Consider the following 6,244-nt stretch of genomic DNA (forward strand, 5'->3'; position numbering starts at 1 on the left):
TATATAGCATGGAAGACGTTGTCTCCACCAACTTTGGAAATACAATCGGCTACACAACATGAAGCAAATTAGTGATTCCAACTCTTTCTGTGTCCAGATGTAGATGAATGTTCTCAAAACCCCCAACCATGTGGTGCCAACTCAGTCTGCAAAAACCTGCAGGGGAGATACAAGTGCAGCTGCTTGCCTGGTTTCTCTTCTCCCACTGGAAATGACTGGACGTCGGGAAAGCCAGGTCATTTCTCATGCACAGGTAATGCTCTCAGGCATGGGTCTTGGGTGGACAGCGACCACTGGTGGGCAGTGTCTCTCACCTGAGCCACAGTCTTTGGTCTGCTCACTCTCCTCCACTGCTCCTCAGACATCGATGAATGCCTCTCCGATGGGGTCTGTCCAGAGTATGCTGAGTGTATCAACTCCTTGGGAAGCTACAATTGCAGCTGCCAGGTTGGATTCATCTCTCACAACTCGATCTGTGAAGGTATAGAAGACCTGCTTTTCTTTATGTAGCTACTCAATTAATTAACAACCACCTCACTTGATGATCCTGTGAGGTTAGAGACTGTATTCTTCATTTTGGGGGTGAGAAAATTTAGGCTCAGACCATTGAAGTGACTTCCCCCAAAATATGCAGCTATTAAGTAGAAGAGCCAGGATTGGAACTTCAGTCAAGGGTCTAGTCTGAGTGCAGCAGTGGGTCAGACAATACTTGAGAGCAATGGCGGGGGGGGGGTGGTGCTGTGTCCCATGAGCAATAACTTTCAAGGGGGATGCGGGCAATGCCTGGAAACATTTTTGATTGTCACAACTGGTGGTGGTGACGGGCTCCTCTTGTCTAGTGAGGAGAGGCCGCAGATGCTGCTAAACACCTTACAATGCACAGAACAGCTTCCCGCCAACCAAAAATAATCTGGCCCCAAATGTCTTTAGTTCTGAGACAGAGAAACTGCGTGATAGGGTGAGCTCAGGCTCAAACTTCAGAACTATTTCCTATAATGTATTTGGTTCAAGACCTCAGGGTTACCCTCAACCCCTACCCCATGCCTTCCATACTAAATCAGTCACCATAGCTTGGGGAATTTACCTGCTAAATATGTCTTGAATCTCTCCATTCTTCCTCATGCTTGGTTCGGGCTTCATCATTAGTTTAGCAGCGTCCTCCCTGGGCTTGTCCTTCCTCCATTCTTGTCCCCTCGAATCCATCCTTCCAAACTGCAGCCAGAATTTGCTCACAAGAAGCAAGGGCTCCATCTCCCTGCATCTGGTTCAGAACTATTGTTCTCCATGCTCGTTTGTAGGGAAGGTGACTCCATCAAGCAAGGCATGGAGTGATCCAGCCCTTATCACATCCCCTGGGCTTGGAGTCAGAGATATTTGAGGTCCTCTCTGATTTTTCTGATACATTTGTAGCAGTAGCTATTGCTGAAAAACAGATCACCCTGAAAGTCAGTGGCTAGAGACAAGCACCATATACGTGGTTTGTGTTCTGTGCATTGGAAATTTAGGTTGGGCTCTGCTGGTCACTTGCTTGCGTCTGTACTGGGCTTGTTCGTGTGTCTGTGGTCAGCTGTGAGTCAGCTTGCTCATCTCGGCTGGGCTGCCTCACGTGTCGGGGGCTCCTGTGGGATGATCCATCTCTCTTCCACCTTGTCTCTCATTCTTCATTAGGTGAGTCTAGGGCTTGTTCATGTGGCAGAAGCAAGGGGCTGAAAGAATGAGCAGAAGCAAATAAGTCTCTAGAAATCTAAGACTTGGAACTGGCACGACATCATTTCTGCTGTGTTCTTTTGGCCAGGGAAAGTCACAGGCCAGATTCAAGCTGGATTCGAGGTGTGGCGAAACAAGCTCCCATTATAGAGGAGGCGTGGCAAAGTCACACTGCACCACGCCATCTGCATCCCATGGTGTGGGTGCAGGGAGGAGTAAAGGAGCACAGCCATTCTATGTTCATCTGCCTTGGAGCTATTCACCGCCCTCCACTTACATATATTGGGTCAGAATTTATTCTCGTGGCCAAGCTTCAGTGTAAGGGAGATGAGGAGAAAGGGGAGAACATACACAGTGAATCTCTGTTTGCAGTCTCCTATTCTCATTTCTGCATCTGCTTTGTCTTGGGTTTTCACCTCCACTGACCAGACGTGGATGAATGTGCCGACCCCGCAACTTGCCCGGAGCACGCAACTTGTCACAACAGTCCTGGAAGCTACTCTTGTGTCTGCAACCTAGGATTTGAACCCAGCAGTGGAAACATGAGCTTGCAGGGCCCAGGAGACACATGTGAAGGTCGGTGGGAAGGGTTTGTTGGGGAACCAGGTCCAAGTCTGCATGCAAAGACAGCAGTCGTGGGTGAGGGGTCAGGATGAGTCTGGGCTGAGCTCAAGGACCTCATCGGCTAAGCTGATGCCAAAAATTGCTCATCCATTCACTCATGCACTCATTCAACAAATACTTCCTGAGCACCTACTCTATGCCAGGCACTCTTCTAGAGCTGGTGGATGCAGCACCAAATCAAATAGGCAAAACGATTTGTTCTCCTAGAACTCATCATCTAGGGTTAAGGGAGATAGATAGCAAAATAAATGCATGGCCATATGTGTGCCAGGAGTATCTGAAAGAAATAAAGGTAAATAAGGCAGGAAAGGTGCATAGGCAGCGCTGGGAGTAGGGGTCAACTTTTAGTAGAGTGAGTGGTAAGGAAAGGCCACACTGAAAAGCTGATATTTGAGAAAAGATGTGAAGGATATGAGGGAGTGAGATATTGGGTATCTGGGGAAGGGTGTTCCAGGAGGAGGGAACCACAGATACAAAGGGCTGGAGGCAGGATCCCAGCCAATGTGCTAAGCTCTTCCGGACATGTACTCATTGTCTGCCCAACACCCTGATGGTGTTAGTGGTGTTTTATGCCCATTTCATAGATGAGGAACCTGAGCCTCCATCGTGGTAAAACAACTCTTCCACGGTCAAATAGCTAGGAAGTAGGGGAGTCAGGATCTGAACTGGCCATCATTGACTTGAGTCCAAATTTCCAGACTCTGACTCAAGACCACCTGGGAATCTGTCACCTAAGAAGCCCAGAACCAGACTGAACCTGATTTTGAATCCTGGTGTGCCTTTCACAGGCTGTGTGACTCTGCACAATTGTGATGCCTCAGTTTTCTCATCAGAAAAATGGAAGTAATGTTAGTGTGCACCTCACAGGGCTGCCGTGAGCATTCCTCGAGCAGGTGCATGTAAGGGATGTTCCTCAGTGTCTGTCACAAAAATGTCAACATGTTAGCAGTTAATTGTTTATTTTAGCTAACAAGTACTTACCTCATACTTGTTATTCTCCAGACTCTGCTCTGAGTCCTTCCCAGATGACACCTTATTCAATGCTCAAACAACCCTATGGGGGAAGTACTATTATTATCCCCGTCTGACAGATGAGGGCACTGAGACACACAGAGGTGAACTATCTTGCCCAGTGCATTGTCAGCTCAGGGCCACCAGAACAAAACACTGCAGACAGGGTGGTTTCAACATAGAGATCTATTTTCCCTCCATTGTGGAGGCTGGAAGTCTGAGACCACAGCTGGGTTCTGGAGAGGGCTGTCTTCCTTGCTTCCAGATGACTGCCTTCATTCTGGGGTCATGGACAGTGAGTTCTGATTTCTCTCCCTGTTTTTATGGGTACTAATCCCATCTTTTTTAAAGTTTATTTAGTTGTTTTTGAGAGAAAGAGAGAGAGATCTCACAGTAGGAGCAGAGGGGGAGAGAGAGAGGAAGAGAGCGGGAGAGGGAGAAGGAGAGAGAGAGAGAGAGAGAGAGAGAGAGAGAGAGAGAATCCCAGGCAGGCTCCGCACTGCGTATACAGAGCCAGATGCAGGGTTCAAACTCACCAGCTGTGAGATCATGACCTGAACAGAAACCCAGAGTTGTATGCTTAATTGACTGAGCCACCCAGGTGCTCCAGGGCACTAATCCCATCTTAAGACCTCATCAACCTAATCATCTTGTGAACGCCTTTTGTCCAGATACCGTCTCTCCGAGTGTTGGGGATGTAACATATCAATCTGGGGGCACATATTTCAGTCCACAGCACCCAGTAACACACAGTCTATAGGGACAGAGCCAAGCTTTGAGCCCAGGCTGTCCATGCTTTGCACCCCTCCACTTGGATGCCTCTCAGTCATTATTATTATTACTGATAACATAGTATTTGTTAGAGGGAGGAATTGAGATATCAAGGAACGGGGTCCAGGGAGTTCAAGGCTGAGGGAGCAAACAGTGAGCCTTCCTGGACCTACAGGTAATCAGTGAATCTGGATCAGGAATTACTAAGGGGTTAGCAAGGAAAGATGAGGTAGGTGAGCTTAGGTGGGTCCAAACTCTCAGAGTCTTATGTGTTCTAAAGAGGAGTTTGGGTTTTATCCCGAAGTGTGGAGAGCCTCATCAAGAGATTTGTGTGGGTCACATCCTGGCTGTCTGCACTTCCTTTCAGCAGTGTTTAAGAGGGTGCAAGCAGAGCCAGGGAGACTGGTTGGCTTTAGTCAGGATGGGGTTGTGCCGTGCCATGGCCTCAGCATCCTTTATCCATTTGACTCAGCCTAGTTTTCTGCTTAGATGTGGACGAATGTGCCAGGAACTCAACTCTTTGTGGCCTCAGCTCAGTGTGTACCAACACCCCGGGGGAATACCACTGCTCCTGCCTGCCTGGGTTCTTTTCACCTGTCGATTGGACCCTTGAGGAACCAGAGGATTTCAGATGTACAGGTAATGCTCCCAGCCATGCTGAGGACTTTTCATGGATGTCAACGTACCCTGAAGAGAGTGGCTTACAAACAACCCTTTCTGCTTGCTCATGATCCTGTGGGTTGACTGCATGGTTTTTGAAGGTGGGGGTGGGCACTAAGGTGGCACGAGGTCTAAAATGGCCTCACTTATATGGCTTGTAGTTGGTGCCTGGCTCTGCGTGGGAGCTCAGATAGGCCCTTCAGTTTTCCTCATGGGCCTGTCCACCCCAAAATTTTGGATGGTTACTACTGCACTTGCAATCGAGGCTTTCTGGCCAACAATGGACCGATGCAGTTCAGGAACCCAGGAGTGACATGAAAAGTTGAGTACGCACCCCCTCAAAACCCTCCGCCATTTTGTAGGATAATCAGGTGGAAGCTGGCTGGGCAGTGGATGTAGGTACTTTTTTTTGTCCCAAACGTTATTTTCTCTCCCTCTCCTTCCCTGCCCTCTTTTCATTCTTTTTCCATAGTGACAATGATTCCTGTTCACTCAAAATTCTAACCATTTGGAGCTGACATTTAGATGAAAATAGAAGTGAAAATCAATATCCAGAGATAAACCACTGATTTCATTTTGGGAAATCTTTTGGTTGTCTCTCCATGAAGGAAACAAGAACTTTTAACATTCGCTGAGCACCAGGCCCCCAATGAAGGGATTTATGTGCATTTTTACATTAAATTGAGTGTAGGCATCCTGATGAACTCCACTGTACAGATGAGGACACTGAGGCTTGGAGTGCTGGAATGACCTGTTCACGGCTGTGTGGTTGGACTAGCCTCCAAACCCAGTCTTTCCAACTCTCACAGCAGTTTCTGAACCAAGTCAACTCTTTGCCACACTCTAGTTGTGCGGTGTTGGGGAAACGTATTTACCCTCTCTAGGCCTCAATGTTTCCATCTGCAGATTGAGCGTATAAGAGTACCGACCTCCAAGGATAGCTGGGAAAATTAAGTGCAATGAAGTACGTAGTGTGCTAGGCACATGTATGCTCCCAAGAGCCACTACTTACATATGTAATGTAAATTGAAATAATCCCCAGAATGAGCGACATTCTGTGTATGTATTTCTGTGTGTTTATATCCCAATTCTCCCCTTGACAGTCAAGATCTGATTGTACCTCTGCCTAAGACCAGGCATCATTGAACTTCTTAATGCAAAGGGCCAAATAGTAAATATTTTGGAGGTTGCAAGCTGTGTGATCTCTGTCATGACCACTCAATACTCCAGTTGTAGTGCGAAAGCAGTCAAAGATGATACACAAATGATTGGATGTGTTTGTTCCAATGAAACTTTATTTATACCAACACGTGGTGGGCTGGATTTAGCCCATGAGCTCTGGTTCGCTGGGTTCTGAATAAGGTTATTCGTTTCTATTGTTATGGTATCCAGGGAGCCACTAATTTGCTTCATCTTGTGTAGCAGATTGTATTTCCAAAGTTGGTGGAGACAACGTCTTCCATGCTATATA

At 47.3% G+C, this 6,244-nt stretch overlaps 1 long non-coding RNA gene across 1 annotated transcript; it reads left to right on the forward strand.

Moving 5' to 3' along the window:
* Nucleotides 1-234: 234 nt before the first annotated feature.
* LOC121026805 (uncharacterized) lies at nucleotides 235-4,865 on the forward strand. Its single transcript, XR_005788454.1, has 4 exons — nucleotides 235-253; nucleotides 362-481; nucleotides 2,137-2,283; nucleotides 4,603-4,865. It is a non-coding gene; the product is annotated as an uncharacterized LOC121026805 (long non-coding RNA).
* The last annotated feature ends 1,379 nt before the right edge of the window (nucleotides 4,866-6,244 follow it).

Source organism: Herpailurus yagouaroundi, unplaced genomic scaffold, assembly GCF_014898765.1.
Source record: "Herpailurus yagouaroundi ecotype Mexico unplaced genomic scaffold, PumYag 162514, whole genome shotgun sequence".
Classification (NCBI taxonomy): Eukaryota; Metazoa; Chordata; class Mammalia; order Carnivora; family Felidae; genus Herpailurus; species Herpailurus yagouaroundi.